Here is a 20,936-nt window from a genome sequence, read left to right on the forward strand (position 1 = left end):
CGGGGCGCACTGAGCTTTCTTTGCCTCGGGTACTTACAATCCACTGCTGATTACACATTCAGCTTCTCCGCCCGGAGCGAAGCGAAAGAGGAAGCAGATCTTGATTCATTTTTTGTTTAATTTGAGGTGTGGAAAGTGGGAGGCTGTGGAATGAACAGACTAAGGGTCATGAGGTTTGCCTTTTGCATTTCCTGAGTATTCTTTGGGAAAACAGGAACTTCTAAGTCAGTGTAAGCTGTTTCCTCTCCCTGGCTCAGGCTCTTGCAGGCCTGAGTTCTGTACCCTCTACCTACCAGCTGTGATGGTATGGACACACATGTCCTGTGCTGCCATTTTGAAGACTCAAAGCCTGAGTCATGCTGCCAGCCTTTTCTAGTTTTTTTTTTTTTAAATCTGATTCCAAGCATATTGGTGTAGACAGCTTTGCTTATTTAACCAAAGACATCCTTAATGACATCATTAGATAATTCATTTGATAAGATACTGACTTTTATATTAGGGATGAACTTAATGTGAAATTTTCCCTTTGACTTTTAGTAATTTCTATTTTTGCTTTTCCCTTGCCAAGATAATGAAATAAGCCTTCTAAAACAAGAAACTGAAGTAGAACTGCTAAGTGGGTGATCTAATCATTATTTGAAGGAAATTGCTTTTTAATCTCTAGATGTGTGAGACTAGGAAGGATTTCAGCTCAGGTTCTTAATGGCTCATCTCCATCTGGTGTCCAACTTATAAGAAAGGAGTTATTTTCTCCATATGAGTTTGAGGTGCTGTGGGAGAGCACATGATGCCAAAACAATCAGGAGTTCTTAGTAACATTGTTCAACACACGGCCTTCCTAAGTTGGGAGAAGCATCCCTCAGGCTGCACGAACTGACTCACTGATTTAAGCTCTAGAACTAAGGTCTGTAGATTTCACTTTCATATGAGAGTGAGAGGAATCACAGCCCTTGGACCTAGAAGAGTGCAAGCACCGTGGTAGCCACATATGAAACTCTTATTGGGAAGGGAGAATATCAGATTGGGGGTAACAAAACAGTGTATAGGGTACTAGTCTCCCTGGTCCCACACAGCACCACCTTGCATGCTAGTAGATCTTAAGTCTATGGCTAAACTTCTTGATGGGGTATAAATAACTTTAAGAACAAAGCCTACATTTTTTGGGTTTCCAGAGAACAGCAATCTATTTTCTTTTTTCCCCATTAGCCTTCAGGCACTTTCTGGGACCCATTGGGAGATCTTGTCTCCTAGGATCATGAGAATATTCTGGGAAAGCACAGATCCAAGGATTGTCTAGAACAATAATAGCAGATATTTAAACATGATACATACAAACTACTTTAAATATTTCCTGAGAGTCAAATGACTCTGTGAAGTGGGTTATTTATTTATTTATTTATTTTTACATGAGCATTTGTAAAATGTTTTATTTTTTTTCCTTTTTTTTATTGGTTGTTCAAAACATTACAAAGCTCTTGACATATCATATTTCATACATTTGATTCAAGTGGGTTTTGAACTCCCAATTTTACCCCAAATACAGATTGCAGAATCACGTCGGTTACACATCCACATTTTTACATAATGCCCTATTAGTAACTGTTGTATTCTGCTACCTTTCCTATCCTCTACTATCTCCCCTCCCCTCCCCTCCCATCTTCTCTCTCTACCCCATCTACTGTAATTCATTTCTCTCCTTGTTTATTTTCCCATTCCCCTCACAACCTCTTATATGTAATTTTGTATAACAATGAGGATCTCCCTCCATTACCATGCAATTTCCCTTTTCTCTCCCTTTCCCTCCCACCTCATGTATCTGTTTAATGTTAATCTTTTCTTCCTGCTCTTCCTCCCTGCTTTGTTCTTAGTTGCTCTCATTATATCAAAGAAGACATTTGGTATTTGTTTTTTAGGGATTGGCTAGCTTCACTAAGCATAATCTGCTCTAGTGCCATCCATTTCCCTGCAAATTCCATGATTTTGTAATTTTTAATGCTGTATAATACTCCATTGTGTATAAATGCCACATTTTTTTTATCCATTCATCTATTGAAGGGCATCTGGGTTGGTTCCACAGTCTAGCAATTGTGAATTGTGCTGCTATGAACATTGATGTAGCAGTATCCCTGTAGTACGCTCTTTTAAGGTCTTCAGGGAATAGTCCGAGAAGGGCAATAGCTGGGTCAAATGGTGGTTCCATTCCTGGCTTTCCCAGGAATCTCCATACTGCTTTCCAAATTGGCCGCACCAGTTTGCAGTGCCACCAGCAATGTACAAGAGTACCCTTTTCCCCACATCCTCTCCAGCACTTGTTGTTGTTTGACTTCATAATGGCTGCCAATCTTACTGGAGTGAGATGGTATCTTAGGGTGGTTTTGATTTGCATTTCTCTGACTGCTAGTGATGGTGAGCATTTTTTCATGTACTTGTTGATTGATTGTATGTCCTCCTCTGATATTTATTTATTTATTTATTTATTTATTTATTTATTTATTTATTCTAATTAGGTATATATGACCGCAGAATGCATTTTGATTCATTGTACAATTGCAGCACAACTTTACATTTCTCTGGTTGTACATGATGCAGTGTCACATCATATGTGCAGTCATACATGTACCTAGGGTTATGTTGACCATCTCATTCCACCACCTTTCCTGCTCCCATGCCCCCTTCCCTTCCCTCCCTCCCCTTTGCCCAAAGTTCCTCCATTTTTTACCTGCCCCCGCATTGTGGATCAGCATGCACTTAACAGAGAGAACATTTGGACTTTGTTTTTTGGGGGGATTGGCTTACTTTGTTTAGCATGATATTCTCCAACTCCATCTATTTACCTGCAAATGCCATAATTTTATTCTCTTTTAATGCTGAGTAATATTCCATTGTGTGTGTGTGTGTGTGTATCATAGTTTCTTTATCCATTCATCTATTGAAGGGCATGTAGGTTGCTTCCACAGTTTAGCTATTGTGAATTGAGCTGCCATAAACATTGATGTGGCTGTGTTACTATAGTATGCTGATTTTAAGTCCTTATGACCAAGGAGTGGGATAGCTAGGTCAAATGAGATTCCATTTCAAGTTTTCTAAAGAATCTCCATCCTGCTTTCCAGATTGGTTGCACCAATTTGCAGTCTCACCAGCAATGTATGAGTGTGTCTTTTTTTTGCGTGTGGCAAAATTTGCTCCCCAAATGTGGGCTCTCTGTTCACTTCATTGATTGTTTGTTTTGATGTAAAGAAGCTTTCTATTTTGAATCCATCCCATTAATTGATTCTTGATTTTATTTCTTACACTTTAGGAGTCTTGTTAAGGAAGTCAGGGCCTAATCCCAACGTGATGAAGATTTGAGCTCACTTTTTCCTCTATTACATGCAGCATTTCTGTTGTGATTCTTAGGTCCTTGATCCACTTTGAGTTGAGTTTTGTGCATGGTGAGAAATAGGGGTTTAGTTTCATTTTGCTGCATATAGATTTTCCCATTTATCCAGCACCATTTGTTGAAGAGGCTATCTTTTCTCCGCTGCATGTTTTTGGCACCTTTGTCTAGTATGAGATAATTGTATTTATATGGGTTGGTCTCTGTGTCTTTTATTCTTTACCATTGGTCTACATGTCTATTTTGGTGCCAATACCATGCTGCTTTTGTTACTATAGCTTTGTAGTATAGTTTAGAGTCTGGCATTGTGATACCTCCTGTTTCACTCTTGCTTGGATTGCTTTGGCTGCTCTGGGTCTCTTATTTTTCCAAATGAATTTCATGATTGCCTTTTTCTGTTTCTATAAGGAATGACCAGATTTTAATTGGAATTGCATTGAATCTGTATAGTGCTTTGGGTAGTATGGTCATTTTAACAATATTAATTTTGCCCATTCAAGAGCATGGGAGATATTTCCATCTTCTAAGGTCTTCTTCGATTTCTTTCTTTAGTGTTCTGCAGTTTTTATTGTAGAGGATTTTCACCTGTTTTGTTAAGTTGATTCCCAAGTGTTTTTTTTTTAAAGGCTATTGTGAATGGGGTAATTTTTCTAATTTCTCTTTCAGAGGATTCATCAGTGATTTATAGAAATGCATTTCAGTTATGTGTATTAATTTTACATCCTGCTACTATGCTGAATTCATTTATTAATTCTAGATGTTTTCTGGTGGAGTGTTTTGGATCCTGTAAGTATAAAATCATATCGTCAGCAAATAATGATAGTTTGAGTTCTTCTTTTCCTATTCGTATCCCTTTAATTTCTTTCATCTGTCTAATTTCTCTGGCTAGAGTATAAGGACTATGCTGAATAGAAGTGGTGAAAGAGGACATCCTTGTCTTGTTCCCAGTTTTTAAAGGGAATGCTTCCAATTTTTCTCCATTTAGAATGATGTTGGCCTTGGGTTTAGCATGGATATCTTTTACAATGTTGAGATATGTTCCTACTATCCCTAGTTATTCTAGTATTTTGAACATGAAAGGGTGCTGTATTTTGTCAAATGCTTTCTCTGCATCAATTGATATAATTATATGATTCTTATCTTTAAGTATATTGATCTGATGAATTATATTTATTGATTTCTGTATGTTGAACCAACCTTGCATCCCAGGAATGAACCCCCCTTGATCATGGTGCACTATTTTTAATATGTTTTTGTATGTAATTTGTCAGGATTTTTTGAGAATTTTTGCATCAATGTTCATCAGGGATATTGGTCTGAAATTTTCTTTCCTTGATATGTCTCTGACTGGTTTTGGTATCAGGATGATACTAACTTTATAGAATGAGTTTGGAAGAGTTCCTTCCTTTTCTATTTCATGGAATAATTTGAGGAGTATTGGTATTAATTCTTGGTAGGTTTTGTAGAACTCAGCTGTGAATCCATCTGGTCCCAGGCTTTTCTTGGTTGTTAGGCTTTTGATAGCATCTTTTATTTCCTTTGAAATTGATCTGTTTTTGAATATGTCCTCTTGACTCAGTTTGGGTTGATCATATGCCTCTAGAAATTTGTCGGTTTCTTTGAGGTTTTCTATTTTACTGGAGTCCAAATTTTCAAAATAGTTTCTAATTGTATTCTGATTTGAATAGTATTTGTCATGATATTTCCTTTTTCATCATGAACTTTAGTAATTTGAGTTTTCTCTCTTCTTTTTGTTAGAGTGGCTAAGGGTTTGTCAATTTTATTTACTTTTCATAAACCAGCCTTTTGTCAATTTGTTAAATTGTTTCTTTTATTCCAATTTCATTGATTTTGGCCCTGATTTTAATTATTTCCTGTCTTTCACTACTTTTGGTGTTCGTTTTTTCTTCTTTTTCTAAGGCTTTGAGCTGTAATGTCAGGTTGTTTATTTGTTGACTTTTTATTCTTTAAATAAATGAGCTTAATACAGTAAACTTATCTCTTAGCACTGCCTTCAGAGTGCCCAGAGATTTTGATAAGTTATAACAGAGTTCTCATTTACCTCTAAGAGTTTTTTTTTTTTAAATCTCTTCCCTAATGTCTTCTGTTATCCATGTGTCATTCAGTAGCATATTATTTTGTCTCCAGGTGGTGGAGTAGCTTCTATTTTTTATTGTATCATTGATTTCTAATTTCATTCCTTTATGGTCTGATAGAACACAGGGTAGTATCTCTATTCTTTTGTACTTGCTAAGACTTGCTTTGTGGCATAACATATGATCTATTTTAGAGAAGGATTCATGTGCTGCTGAGAAGAATGTCATTCACTCATTGGTGGATGGAATATTCTATATATGTCTGTTACCTCTAAATTATTGATTGTATTATTGAGTTCTATAGTTTCTTTGTTTAGTTTTTGTCTGGAAAAATCTATCCAGTGGTGAGAGAGGGGCTTTAAAATTACCTAGTATTATTGTGCTATGGTCTATTTGGTTCTTATATTTGAGAAGGATTTGTTTGACATACATAGATGCCCATTGTTTGGGGCATAGATGTTTATGATTGATATGTCTTGTTGATATATGAATCCCTTAAGCAGTATGAAATGTCTTTCTTTATCCCTTTTCACTAGCTTTAGTTTGAAGTCCACTTTTATCTGATATGAGGATAGAAACCCCTGCTTGTTTACATGGTCCATGTGAGTGGTACATTTTTTCCCACCCTTTTACCTTCAGTTTGTGAGATGAGTCTCTTGAAGGCAGCATACCATTGGGTCTTTTCTTTTAATCAGTCAGTCTATGTCTTCTAATTGATGAGTATAGACCATTCACATTCAGGGTTATTATTAAAATACGATTTGTATTTCTGGATATTTTGGATTATTTTTTGGTTTTTAACTTGACTTGTTTTCACCTTTGATTGGCCTCTCCTTTGGTGTAATTTCTGCCTTTGCTGATTTTTATTGTTGTTTTTAATTTCCTCCTCCTGAAATATTTTGCTAAGAATACTCTGTAGTGCAGGCTTTCTTGCTATAAAATCTTTTAACTTTTGTTTATCATGAAAGGTTTTTATTTCGTCATCAAATCTGAAGCTTAATTTTGCTGAATATAAGTTTCTTGGTTGGCATCCATTTTCTTTCAGAGCTTGGTATATGTTGTTCCAGGATCTCCTGGCTTTGAGTGTCTGGGTTGAAAAATCTGCTGAGATCCAAATAGGTCTCCCCTTAAATTTAATCTGATTCCTCTCTCTTGTGGCCTTTAAGATTCTATCCTTATTCTGTATGTTAGGCATGTGCCTTGGTATAGATCTGTTGTAATTTTGTATATATGATATCCTGTAAGCCTCTTGTATTTGATTTTCCAATTCATTCTTCATGTTTGGGAATTTTTCTGATATAGTTTCATTGAAGAAATTTTGCATTCCTTTGATTTGAATCTCTGTGCCTTCCTCTATCCCAATAAATCTTAGATTTGGTCTTTTGATGCTATAACATAATTCTTGGATATTCTGTTCATGGTTTCTTACCATCTTCACTGTGTAGTCAACTTTATTTTCCAGATTGTACACTTTGTTTTCATAATCTAACATTCTGTCTTCCAAATGATCTAGTCTATTGGTGCTGCTTTCTATTGAGGTTTTCATTTGGTTTATTGTTTCCTTCATTTCAAGGATTTCTGATTTTTTTTCCAGAATCTCTCTTTCTTGAAGTAATCTTTTGCTACCTGTATTTGCTCCCTTATCTTTTTGTTGGTGTGATCAATTTTTGCCTGTATTTGTTCTCTTATGTCATTCTTTAATTCACAGATCATTTTAATTATGTACATTCTAAACTCCTTCTCTGACATTTCATCAAGTGTACTGTCAATGGATTCTATTATTTTAGTATTTTGTTTTGTTTGGGGCACTTTCTTTCCTTGTTTTTTCATGTTGTCTATGTGTCTTTCTTTCTTACAGTGTGGATTATTACAATTTCTACCTTATAATCTTGTAGTGTCCCTGCAGATTACCTGTACTTTACCTTGGTATTGGGCTTCCAATCCCTGGCCAGTGTCCCAAGATGGGTGCTACTGCAACAAAAGGTGGTGGTGGCAATAGTGGAGGTAACTCAAGATAGAAGTGGAGGTGCCCCAAGATGAATGCAACCACTTTCAGAGATGGGGCTGTCTTTGGGCTGCCTATTTGGAGATGCAGCTGCCTCTAGGCCCTGTCTATTGTCCCAAGGTGGAGGCTACTAGGTATGGAGGGCTATGGCAATGGCTGCAATGTCCCAAGATGGAGGCATGCTGGGGGAGCAGTGCGTTGGTAAATGGGGCACCCCAGTGTGGTTCTCTGCTCTGTGTGGGGGCAGTCCTAGGCCTGGGCTGTCACACAGGTAAGTAGGGGCAGTCCTGGGACTGACCTTGGCCTGGGATCCAGTGTGGGTCAGCAGGTAGGGGGGCAGTCCTGGGCCTTACCTAGACTTGAGCTCCTGGGTGGGTCAGTGGGGGCACTCCAGGGCCTGACATAGGCCTGGGCTCCCACAAGGATCTGCCAGGTGATCCTGAGCCTGGGCCTGGGCTCTGGCATGGGTTGGCAGAAGTAGTCCTAGGCCTGACCTGGGCCTGGGCTCCAGCTGAAGTAGGTATTTTATGAGAAAATAAAAAGATTTACAATGAGAAAACCAAGGTTTAAGGTTAAGGTAGCACATTTGCAACCTGCCTAAGAGCACCTTGCTTTTGTATGGGGGGGGGGCCCAAAATTTGAAGCCAGTAAACTTCCTACTCTACTCTTTTAACCAAGACACAGTCCTCTATGTCTCCCCAAATCTTTCCTCACCAAGCCTATTTGCGTCCACCCAAAAACCCTACTGCAGAATGCCAACTAATATATAGAGAATGTAATGGGAAGTTGAGATGCCCCACTTCAGGACCTGTTCAGCAGGTCCCAAACATTTGCCATGTCAGCTCTCTAGCCATCAAATGCCTCCAAATACTCTTTTAGATTCCTATATTACTAGACTTAGGAAATACGTGTTTATCTTCAACAGATTCTCCAAACTTCTCTGGAAACATACATGTGCCCATTAAATAAAATAGGCAAAGAAACCAAATAAGCTTGGGCTCAATGCTGTGTCAAAATACACCATTAGTTTTCTGGCCAGGATTAAACATTTAACTTCCAATGTATCCAGAGGACATTAGTGGGGTTCCAGATCAGGATGACAGAATGAAGTGACTTCTCCTCCTTCCAAGAAAGACTACAGACACTTGAAGAGAACCATCAGCAGCACAAGAATACCATTCAGATACATTAAGAGAAAAAAGAAAGGAGGAGTGTCAGGAAAGTCTAGGGTCTAGGTCAGCACCAGGAAAGCAGAGTGACCAGCAGAGTATCCTGGACAGCCTGGGGAGAATAAAGACCAATTTCAGGGAAGGAGAATTCAAGAGGAGAAATGAGAACCCTGAGGATAATTTCCACCTGCTTCAGATTTTTTCCTGGACCTGGCTTTAAGGATGGTCGGAAGATGTTTATGGGGCAGAGAGAACGTTAAAGTACCATGTGTTGATTACACATCTTTGGTTTTTTAAAGGATGCTCTTGATTTGTAAAATTTTACCCAGACTCCAGAAATCTCCAAAATGGTCCCCAAATTCCAGTATTTCAGCATCGAAATGATATCTCCCAAACTTCCTCTCACATCTGGAAGCAGCACAGAGCCCTCTGCGGGCAATAAGAATTGACAGTTAGCTTTGAAAATATGATTCTTATAAAAATTCATAATTGCCACCAACTCATTTATCTAACACACATAGATGAGGAGTCTTCGTGGATGAGGCTAACACTCTTGCCGAGTACACAGGGAGAACAGGGCCCAGGACCCATAAATTAGTACATATGACCATAGCCTCTAACTGAAGTTCCAGTGCTCAACATTGGAAAAGGCATCTGCAGTCGCCATTCCCATGTCATCCTCAGGAAGCTCTTTGAGCTCCTTTTCCCCTAAGACATCAAGCCTGCATTTGGGTAACCAGACCAAAAAACATAGCTCCACAGTGACACTTGCCAATTTTGACTATCAGATGCTATAATCAGAGTTGCTCAGAGTCAGTGGGAAGCAAAGACTAGAGTGGAGGAATGTCAACCTGCTGCGTGGTGGTAGCACATTTGCTCAGGGAGGGAACACAGAGGGAGACACCAGAAGCATCCCACGTAAACAAACCACTCACTGTTGGAAAACTGAAATCTAGGAAAACATAAGGGACTGCACCCGCTTTGTGGCAAAGTTAAGATGTTTGTCTCTGATATTCTCTATCCTACACTTTACTGATTATAGCACTAATAATGTCTTTTATTTCCTCTGCCCATACACTCATTCTCATCTTCTCTGCAGTACCGTCTTATTCTCTGAGTGCATATCACTGCTCTTAGAATGCTTTCTTCCAACCAACACAGGGCCCTGAAAGCCTTTGCCCTTCGTCATTCTAGGTCCCACACAGGTGTTGGATAAACCTTACTAAAAATAACCCACTTGTTGGCTGACTCATTGTGCCCCACTAGCATAAATATAGTAGGTCCTGGCCTCCCTGTTTGAAGATCTTCTCTCCTCTAGTGTATTTGGGGATGTGGTTATCTCATGATAGATGCTTCATTGGCCTTGCAATCCCAGTTGTGCCTCCTACATTCACTCCACCCATATCTTTAACCTCAGCTCCCACTAAGACCCCATTCCCCTTGCTGCCAGTCCCCCCCTGGAGCTGTCACATGAACTGATGTTGGGATCATCCTGGTCTTTAATTCCCCCAACAGCATTGCTAAATCCAAGCTTTAGTGACTAATAAAAATTTAATAAAGACTTAGAAACAACAGAGACAGGAATTATAACTTGGAAAGTTTAAACTGGTACTGGAAATGAGGAATGGTGAAGCTCACAGTCAAACCTTTCCATGTACACCCTCTACTGGGCCCCACCTAGCCAGATCACAGCCCCTTCACCTGTCCTGAACTCTGCATTTCCTCTACCAAACAGAGGGAGAGAAAGAGGCCTCTGGTTCTCCTTCTTCCCATGGAGTCCTACCCTGCAAGCCCTGTCTCAATGTTCCCCAAACCTCTCTGTGTTTTCCCCCACTTGACATGTCCCAGCATGATTAATAATTTAACGTCCTCACCATTCAGGGAGGGTTGGTCTTACCTTAGATCTCACCTTAGATACTTAAAAGGCAATTAAGTAAACAGCAGTCCATTTCCAAAGTCTAGGTTAGGAAATCTAGAATATTGCAAAGACTAGGCTCCAAGCAAACCTACCCAGATGGGCTTTGAGCCACCAATCCAGACCCCTGGTGATCATTCACAAGCTTAAGTGAGGACAGGTCTCCAATACCCTCACGCCCAGGAGATTCCAGCCTCCCCTCTCACAAGAACATCCACATATTTTCTAAGAACAAGAAACAATTTTTATACTTTGCAGAATAAACCTTCCTTAAAAATGAAGCATTTCCCTAGAAAATAATTTACAAAGCTGCCACGCCATCCATGATGAAAACAGCTTGTTATGTGATTATATATGACACCAGAACCCCTTGGAAAGGCAGGATCTAAATTTCTGTGTTCAGGAATATTTGCTTTTCCTTTAATAACCAAATAACCATTGTAGTATTTTCCCAGAACAACAACAAAAAATTTGCCTTCAGAGGAAAATATTTGTCACCTTGGTGATAATACATCAAACAAGGAAGGATTTCAAAGTCCAGGTCTTTTTTATTTTTATTTTTATTTTCCTCCAAGATTTCAAAGATCCCAAGACAAATTCTTTGTTAGGGATCAAGATCAAAGAGTTATGTCTTTCCTTCCCCCCAGGAGTCCCTGCAAGAAGGATTTTATCCTGAGCATATGGTCTGAAGTGGGCAGTCTTTGTTGTGTTTTGGCAGCAGTATTACAGAGATCAGTGTTGGAGGGGGCAAGGGGAACTCTCAGAAAGGTCTCTCGCACAGGCATTCTGGTAACAGTATGGCCTTGTATGAAGGCAGGTACTATTACTTGAGGCAGAGGCTGCCACCCTGAGAGCTCTGAAAAAGTCTCACCCCTTCCAGTCCCCACTTTCTTCTCCATCAGTCCTTAAAGCTGCTATTTCAGAGCAGAAGAGACCCATAGCAGTGTGACTGTGTCCATGGTATCACTTTTACCTTCATAGATTCATGTAAGGCAGGAAACATGTCCTATAACCTCTTCTCTCTGCAGAACACCTCACATACAGAGTCCTAGAATGTTGAACCCAGAAGGGACCTTAGAGTGTCTCTGATTCAACCTTGTCATTCATTCAAGTAAATAAAATGAAGGTCTAAAGTGTGTACAATGGTGCACGCCTATAATCCAAACACCTCAGGCAGCTGAGTCAGGAGAATTCAAGGCCAGTATCAGCAAATTAGCAAAATCCTGTCTCAAAATAAAAAATAAAAAGGAATGAGGTTGTAGCTCAATTGTAAAGGGCCTCTGGGTTCAGTCCTCATTATCAAAAAAAAAAAAAAAAAGGAGGTCCAGAAGTAAATTTGCATTGCTCAAGTAGCATGGCTGGTTTTCTCAGAGCTGAGATGTACCAACGAGGCTCCTGTGCCCTATCAGTGATCCATTCCATATAACAAGACAATATGATAGAAGATCAAGAGGAAGTCTTATACCTTATCACTCAGAAAGTAGTTCCTAAATGATGCCTATACTCCAGGCCCTGTACTAGGTGTTTAGAACCTTAAAACATAGTTCTGCCTTGAAAGAGCTCACAGTCTAGCCTTTAAAAAAGAAGACGGTGACTTAATAATAAAGGGCTCTGACAAGACATCTGAGTACTTAAGGGACACCAAGGAGAGGTACCTTCCCAAGTTGAAAAACGTTCTCTCTTTCTAAACCTGATCCAGATATCCTTCTTGAAGGAAGGAGTCTCTTGCTTTAGGATATATTGCCTGCTGGTTCAGGTAAGATGGAAGAAAGTGTTCTGGGAGTTGGGGAATGGGACACCCTACTCTGACTCCCTGGAGTATTGAATTAGCATGCATCCAAGCAGCTCCAGAGAGAGGACTAGGTGTGCCAAAGCCTGGTGACCCACACCCAGGCACTGTGCCCAGCCTAAGGATAAGCCTGCAGATCTCCCCTTCTGCAAAGAACCTGTTTGTACAGCTCTGGTGGGGCAGCACCTCATATTAGCAGCAGCCAGCCAGTGCTTAGTAAGGTGACATTGCATTTTCAAAGCCCAGCCTTGGCACCAGGACTCAGGCAAGTGAGGACAACCTGAGTGTCTGTGCAGAGGGAGGGCCCCGGAGGTACACCCTTTAGTGAGGCAAGTGGAGACACAGGAAACTGAGCAGTGGAGGCACAGAGAAAGGCACAGGTCAGACCACAAGCCAGGTGCACCCTACAGAAGGGACTCCACCCAATCCTCACACCTGGTCAGCCAACCTCAAAACCATTTGGCCTCCCAAAGAACTATTCATCTCTGAAAGCAATTGCTCAGAGAGAGACCCTGGGTGCCTACTGAGATGGATTCTGAGAATGAGGGACAAGTGGGGGAAGAGGATTCAAGAAGCATATTATAATGACATTAAGAATGTGGTGTTAGGGCACAGACTCTGGAGCCAGATTGCCTGTCTCTACTTAGTGCCCCTCTGACTTTGTGCAAGCTGATGAGTATCTGGGTTATAGTCTCCTCATGCACAAGGTGGCAATAATAGAGGCAGCCAACTTGGGGTGGTATCGTGAGTACTAAATGGATAAATGCCTGTGGAGTACACAGTCCATAATAAGTATTTATTAATGTTAGCTGTTATTATAGCATAAGACATAGCACTTGGTCCCCAAATTCCTTACAATATAATAAAAGAGGTGAAAAGAAATCATACATGAAACAATAGCAAAGCATAAGACAATGTGCAACTCATTTCCAAACTGTGTGGTTCAAACTCTTTAAGAACAGTGATAATTAACACAGACTGTATCTTCGATCATCTCTGGATAAAGCCCACCTGTAAAAATGGAGATGGTGCAGAGCTTTGTAGGAGAGTGGATTTAAGAGTCAATTGCCTAGGGTTTGAATTTTGTCTCCACCAGTGACCAGCTGTGGGATCTTGGGGAAAATGCTGCAATGGTTAATTTAATGTGTCATTTTGACTGGGCCATGGGATGTACTGGTATTTGGTCAAACATTAGTCTGGGTGTTTTGGGATGAGACTAACACTTAAACTGGTAAACAGCATAAAGAAGATTGCCCTCCCTGATACAGGTAAGTCATTTCCAATTCAGTTGAAGGCCACACTGGCATAAAAGGGTTGATTAAAGGAGAATTCATGCTCTCTGCCTGTGTGCTACAATATTGACTTTTGCGGCAGGCTGGGGGAGGGACTGTCAGACTCAAATTAAAACATCAGTTCTCTGAGACTTCCAGCCTTCAGACTCACTCTACACTGTCAGTTCTCCTGGTTCTCAGGCTTTCCATACCCAGAATGGAACTAAACCACGGTGGGCTATCTCAGGTATTAGAAAAGACTGATTATAGGATTGGGGTTTGTGTTAAGTATTTTGAAGAGGATTTAAGAAAGTGAAACTTTGCCTTGGATTAAATTTTGTCAGGAAACTGGGACAACTCTGTGTTTCATTCTCTTTCCTGGGTTGAATTGTTGCTCTCAGAAAAGATGTACAGGGCTGAGGTGGTGGCTCAGTGGTAGAGCACTTGCCTAGCATGCATGAGGCACTGGGTTCAATCCTCAGCATCACATAAGAATAAAATAAAGGTATTGTGTCCACCTGTAATCAAAAAAATATATGTTAAAAAAAAAAAGATGTTCAAGCCCTAAACCCCAATGTGATATTTGGGAAAAAGGTCTTTGTAAATATAAGTAAATGGAGGATCTTGAAATAAGTTCGTCCTGAGTTAAACAGGTGGACCCTAAATCCATTGACAATGCCCTTATAAGAGAAGACACAGAGACAAAACAGAGGAGCAGAGGAGACAGTGATGTGAAGAGAGAAGCAAAGAGTGGAGTGATTGGTCTATAAGCCAAGGATTCTAGTAGCCAACAGAAGCTGGGAGAGAGGCTCAGAGCAGAATCTCCCTCAGAGCCTCCTACTGACACATTAATTTTAGAATTCTGGCCCCCCAGAATTATGAGAAAATTAATATCTGTAAAATACCCTAGTTTGTGATGCTGTGTTATAGTAACCCAACTGCATCTTCACAGCCCTTACCTGGAGGGAGAGCAAGCTGGGCAAGGCTGAGACCATCAGTCCTACTAGCCAGGATGGAGGGATGCTTGGTATTCTGTGGCTTGGACATTGTTCATATTTTATCAGTGTTCAGAAGTGATTATGAAATAGTCTTGCTTCTCTTTTGATCCATCATGGTCACAGAGTGGCCTTGCCTCATGTTGATGCAGGAAATTGTTCAACAGAAGAACACCAAGGTGCAGCCAGAAATGCCAGGCCAGCTCCGGATATCAAGGGCTGCCTTCTTCTCCCTCAGGAGCTTCTAAGAGAAGTCAGCTAAAGCCCTCTAGCACACACAGATTGCCTTCTGGGGGTGGTGAGAAATGGTTAATCTTCCATTTTCACCTTTTTTCCCCCTCTGCTTATTAAGAAGTTGTTATTGTCAATCAGATTTTTTAAATGTATGTTTTCTTCATCCCAAGAAACACATCAGGATTTGGTTCAGAGCACACAGGCAACACATTTATCTTGTGACAAATGAATTAAAAACGCTCAATTCTTAAGCGTGGAGGGTTTTCATCACTCTTGGAGTTGTCAAAGGAGCGGATGGCAGAGCGTGTCTCAGACACAAGCCGGTTGTTGATGCAGATCCAAGAGACCTATGGCATGTGACAATTCTGCGGGGGCAGCCAGCTGGAGCCGGACAGCTCTGTCTGCCTTGCAGAGCTGTTGTAGAGATGATGAGCTGTGGTAAAGGCTCACACTGCCTCATCACAACGAGGTGCTGGAGTGAGGAAAAACCTATTTTCCTCACTGTATTGCATCCTTGCTGAGGCTCACACATGTCCCCCCTGGTGATATGGCAACTTCACCTAGGTTTTCAGACCTTTTCCACACTACATTTTCCTTGTGGGCTAATGAAGCGTTGGAGAAATGATGCCCAACACTGGCATCTTGTTCTTACTTCTTAGTTTGAGTTTTTCAAATCGAGATCAGTTCAGGTGTTCAGGGTCTTCCCTTTGCTCTTCAAATCTGCATGAACCCCCCCAAAGGTAACTCATAGCCTCACGCTTGTTCCTGTAATCTATCCAAAAGCTTGTAATGCCTTGCTTTCCCGATGCCAAGGGTGATTCAATGTCCCCTAGTACACAAGGAATAATTTGTTATTTCTTATTCTTCATTATTGTATCAGGACACTATAAAAGAAAACACAACTAAGAGTAGCTTACAAGGAGAAAAATGTATTCTTTCACAAAATAAGATGACCAGTTAGGACAGTCCAAGGTAGGTCAATTCAGCATCTCGATAATGCACTGGAAGCTGCAGGTTTTTTTCTCTCTCTGCTCTATTTACCAGGCTGATTTTTTCCCCTTGGACCGACTCCCTTCCCCCCAAGGTGATAGCTCCAAGGCTCACACCCTTGCTACCAAAAGTCAACCAAATGACAAAAGATAAGAATGAAGAATACCCTCCCCTTGGGTACCCACTTAAAAGTAAGAAAACTTGCCCCAAAAGTCCAGAGCTAACTTCTTATGGGTGTCATGGGCAGGATTATGTTGCTTATCCATTCCTGAACCTAACACTGACAAAAGAGATGGAGTTTGGATTGTTGACCTGTTAAAATTCACTTCCCTATCCTAAATAATGGCCTGGCCTCCCCATAAAGGAATGATCACCAGACACTTTTAAAAAGTTGGGATCTATTAACAAATAATTAAGCTGGGGGATGATTTCTGACAAGAGACAGAACTCATCATACCCAGATATTTCCACACTCAGGTCCCATAGTGTGGTCCACGTGCCACTGAGCATGTGATGTAGGGTCCCTTTGTGGTGTTATAAGCTTCCAAGTCAACTCAGAAACACTTTGAGATTTTGCTTGGCAACTGCTACCAAAATCAACACAAAGGAGGCCATCTGTAAGATAAAATAAGAAAACAATATTTGCTTTTAATACAGGCTATAGAATGAGTTTCTGCATGAAATATAAGTAAGGCCTAAAGAACTCATGATTATTTGAATTGTGCTTCCCTGAGAATCTAACATAGAATGCTGTAGCATTTTAACTTCGTTCTATAAAATGCATCATAATGCATGTGCTTGTTATAAGTGATACTTGATTGAAATCTTATTTTCCTAAGCTTGAGATAAATACAGTTTTGGAGGAGAATAAAATAGGACACAATGTGGTTTCTCCACCCGCAAGAAGTAGAAAGATTCCGAGAACTGATTCCATTAGGTGTAGGAAGCTGAGAGATGATAAGCATTAGTTGTGTCTCTCCAGATGCTGAAGGGTTTTATTTGTTTTGATAATGATCTGGAGCCTCTTTCTCTGTGCCAGACCTTCCCTGAAATTGCTAGCATCTGTCTGTGAGATTCTTTTGAATCTTGAGTAAGTACATGCTTCCTCTTGTTGAAGGCTGGATTTTCCAAAGGGTGCTGAGTATACTCAGCAGACTGAAGTATTTGCTCCAGTGTTCTTATCACCCAAAGCCCTTTCCACACTTAAATAAAGTGCCCTATACCACTGCACCAGGTGCTTAGAAGCATTATGTGTATATGGGTCCTTACCCTCTGCAAAGCCCTAACACCAACTGAGAATAACCAGTTGAAGTGAGTCCACCCAGTTCTTCATTTTCTGCCTGCAGATGCTGTCCGCAGAGACTCCTGGAAACAGTGAAGAGATGTTGCAATGGGTACAGATCAGCAAACGAGATGGCAAATCATGGGCAGTGTCATATGGATTGATATTTTGCCCAGAAACCTGATCCACAAGACTTTTTCCCTTGTGAAACCAACTTGACCCCTCAATGAAATGTGGGAAGGGAACAGCTTTCATTTATTTTTTTATTTGTAGTTTTGGATCTCTAGATTTAATTTGATTCATTTTTGTAAACAGCAGAAATGTGGGGGAGAGATTTCTTAAAGTTGGTAAAATTAAAGTTAATTCTGTGCATGTCTTTCATACCAGACTCTAAGTTCAAAAAAGGTGCCATGGCCAAAATACTTTGTATTCTCTTCTCTGAACTATTATACTTCCTAACACCTAGGAGAGACTTAATAATATCTGCAAAATGAATGAACATAAATAAGACCAATAATATCATCCATGTCCACAAAGGTGAAACAATCATAGGCAATAAGTTATTTAAAAAGACTGCCCATAAAACAGCATTTCCCATATTTTAAGGAAGATAGTTTCATGAATTACTCTTTTCTTAGAAGAATTCTGTGATGAAATTAAGTAGGGCCACAAGGCAATCCATAGTCCTAGCAAGTAAAAGTATCAAAGAGATGCTGAAATGACCTGCTGTTAATAAACCTGGAACTTCTCAAAGCTACTCGAACACAGGAACCTCTGTTGTTGAATACTAGTGACATCTAGAGAACACGTTTTGCGGAACACAGTGTAAGAAAATGCTTTTGAAATATGTGGTCCCATCCAGCGCACAGGGAGCTTGGGCATCATCACTTGAGTACTTGCAGCAACTACAGAAAAGCCAAACAAACCCATCATCAACAAATTTTAGATGCAACAGAGAATTGCAGCCACAGGCAAACACTGCTCCCCAAATTAGAAGAAGACAAATGGACAGAAGGAGTCACATTTTTCAGGAGCAGAACCTCTGTGGGAAGTAGTACCGTCCTGTGCTGTAACTCATGCACGGCTAGAGGCTCAGTGTGGACACATTTGAGACAGGAGAATTCCAGGGGGAGCTGGTCTTCAAGAGGTCCCTGCACTTTTGTGAGCATTACCTCAAGGACCCTACCAGGTTCTCACAATGAAGATGGAAGCAAACCCCCTTTGAGTTTTAAAGAGAAAGTAGCCTTTTGAAATATGCCATAGCATTCTGTTCTTCTTCATAAGACCTACTATTTTCCAGAACCTAACCAACTCCAGCCCACTATCACCTTCCTGTCCCACCTAATGGGGAAAAAAAATGAGAGGTACTTGTGAAGGACACAGCCCTTAATCGCAGGGCCACAGGATGCTCTCTGTCCCTCTACACCTTGCCACCACAACATTAAGCCCTCTGTACCATGACAGGAAAATAGGCAGATAGCTTATGTAGAGGTCCAACTGGAAAGGTTGAGACTAGGGAGTGCCTGGAGCCTCCCTAGCATGTGGTAAAGCTTACAGAGATGCTGTCTTCTCTACCCACTGTGCTTTCTTCTGCCCTCCACTCCCCATGTTTGCTGCCCTCGTCCACCATGCCATCCCGCCTAGCCTAATCCACTCCATCCTCCAAGTTTCTCCTCTTGTGTGAAGTGTCCTTAAGACTCCAGCCCACAGTGCTCCCTGCTGCACTTTGCCATACATTTATATCCTCAGATTTGGAGGGGTTTTAATGCACATCACCCAAGGGGTTTGAATTATTTGGTGCCCTCATCTACTCCTGGCATGTGGCATCTTGCTTTGTATTTTCTTGTAGGATCAATAGAGCCCCAGCTGCTAGCAGGGCTTGGGCAAGTGTTGCATGGAAAATACAAAAATAAATCAAATGTAGAGTGTCCTCCAGGAGTTTACCTGTTAATATACTGGGGCAGTAAGGGGGAGCTGGTTGTTGGATGAGTTGGCTATTTTTTTATACAAGGTGAAGGAGCAAGACTATGTAGAAGGAGGAGATACCCCTGAAAAAGAGGACACACCCTATTGAACTTCTACCCACCAGACCCTTAAGGGCATGTGAAATGAGTGAACTGGGTACTACTCTCAACAGCATTTGCCTAAGACTTCCTCATAAATGGCAGGTGCTTCTATACCTGAGCTGCTTAGATTGATTGCACTGCAGCAAGAGAGCAAAAAAAACAAACATCTAAAAACATGAAACATTGGCCCTTAAAGAAAGTGTGATTTCATCACAAAAACACCTACCCTTTGGCAAAGGGTTGAGTTAAATTTCTAATGAAGGTTTGAATCTGATCTAAATGATGTAAACCAGAAAACACACTCATTCTAGGGCAATATCCTTTCTTTAGGGACAAACATCATGATACAATGAGAAAAACTGAATAGTTGGTGCTTCCCCACTCCCATACTCCCCTTCTAGCCAATATAACCTCTCTGAACCCAGGTTTCCTCATCCCTATAGTGAAACAATAATGGCTACCTTGAAGGACTATTGTGGAAATTACCAATGCCAGGGACAATACCTGACATGAACAAAAATGATTCTCATTAAGGTAGAAATCTACCTGTTCAACAGGCTTCTTCAATTAAAATTGCAAAAGCAAAAATGGAGTTTTTATTTGTCTTTGGTATGTCTTAAATCCAGTCCCTCTTTTTCAATGTGAGGTTAAAAAAATAGCATTAATCCTGATAAATTAAATTCCCTAACATAAAAACACCTAGAATATTTGAACATCGACTTATCTAGTCCCAAAGCCAGTGTCATCTGAGCAAGATGCCTCAGAAAAACAGAAATCCTAGATGTTACAGAACTGATTAGTCTTTTTCCTCCAGATACAGTAAGTGGTGTGAGAGTCCCACAATTACCTCCTGAACTTCAGAATGAAAAATGAATGTAATGTTTATGCCAAAAGCATTGGTAAATGTTTAGTTTCGTCAGGCATAGAAAGATATTTGTTCTCCAGCTAGAAAGTTGATCTTTATCTTTTCTTGGCTTGGGTTATTCTTTCCTTTAGGAAATTTAGAGCTTTTTTGTTTCGCAAACTGTTCTTTGTAGGTGAAAGTACTGCATGCACTGGGAAAGGCTCTGGGGGGAAGCTTCATTCTTATGACATGACATTTAACTGAAGGCCATTCAGAACCTCTGGAAGATTTGTGGGTATTATGGGTTCCACTGGATCCAGATGGTTCTGTATTCAAGATTCCCCCCAGCATGCTGTGACAGAATTGGAAACACCAGGGGTCTCTAGTCTTGACTTGGATCCAACCCCACGTCTTTCAGGGTTTCCTCTGAGTCAGTATAGAGTCGACCTTCCATTGCATTGGTCTGCACTTTGTCCCATGGCCAAAGTTTCTAAATATCTTGATACCTTTTTCTGGGGGGTGTGAAGGTTTGGCAAGGAACCAAGCCCTGGGTGGGGTGCCAAAGCCCTTGTTATGTAAGGAACCTGTCTGACTTGCTCATCCTGGAGTGGAAGTTTCATTTTGCTGTGTCATTCCTCCGATGGAAATGACTTGTGATATCGCAGTTTCTGAAAGTTAAAACCTGAATATGCAGAAAACATAGTCTCCGTGAGATCTGCAGAAATAATTTTCTTAATTTCTGGTCAACATGCCTAGAACATTGTCTTCAACTCAATGCTATACTGTCTCACCTTAGGAGTGGTTTTAAGTAACTGTACTTGGATTGGTTTATATTTCTCCACTATGGAGAATATGACCAATAGGCCCTCACTGCTACAGTTCATTCTGGTTTCTTAGATCAGTC

The 20,936-nt window shown here is 40.6% G+C and overlaps 2 long non-coding RNA genes across 2 annotated transcripts in view; one reads left to right on the top strand and one right to left on the bottom strand.

Moving 5' to 3' along the window:
* The window catches only part of LOC139706019 (uncharacterized), a 229,058-nt gene that overhangs the window by 146,788 nt on the left and 61,334 nt on the right, over window positions 1–20,936 (top strand). The window lies entirely within an intron of this gene.
* LOC114085182 (uncharacterized) lies at window positions 11,120–16,444 on the bottom strand. The gene is made up of 3 exons (XR_003581440.3): window positions 16,298–16,444; window positions 14,581–15,679; window positions 11,120–11,784 (listed from the first exon to the last, which is right to left on the bottom strand). It is a non-coding gene; the product is annotated as an uncharacterized lncRNA (long non-coding RNA).

This window comes from Marmota flaviventris, chromosome 1, assembly GCF_047511675.1.
Source record: "Marmota flaviventris isolate mMarFla1 chromosome 1, mMarFla1.hap1, whole genome shotgun sequence".
Taxonomy (NCBI): domain Eukaryota; kingdom Metazoa; phylum Chordata; class Mammalia; order Rodentia; family Sciuridae; genus Marmota; species Marmota flaviventris.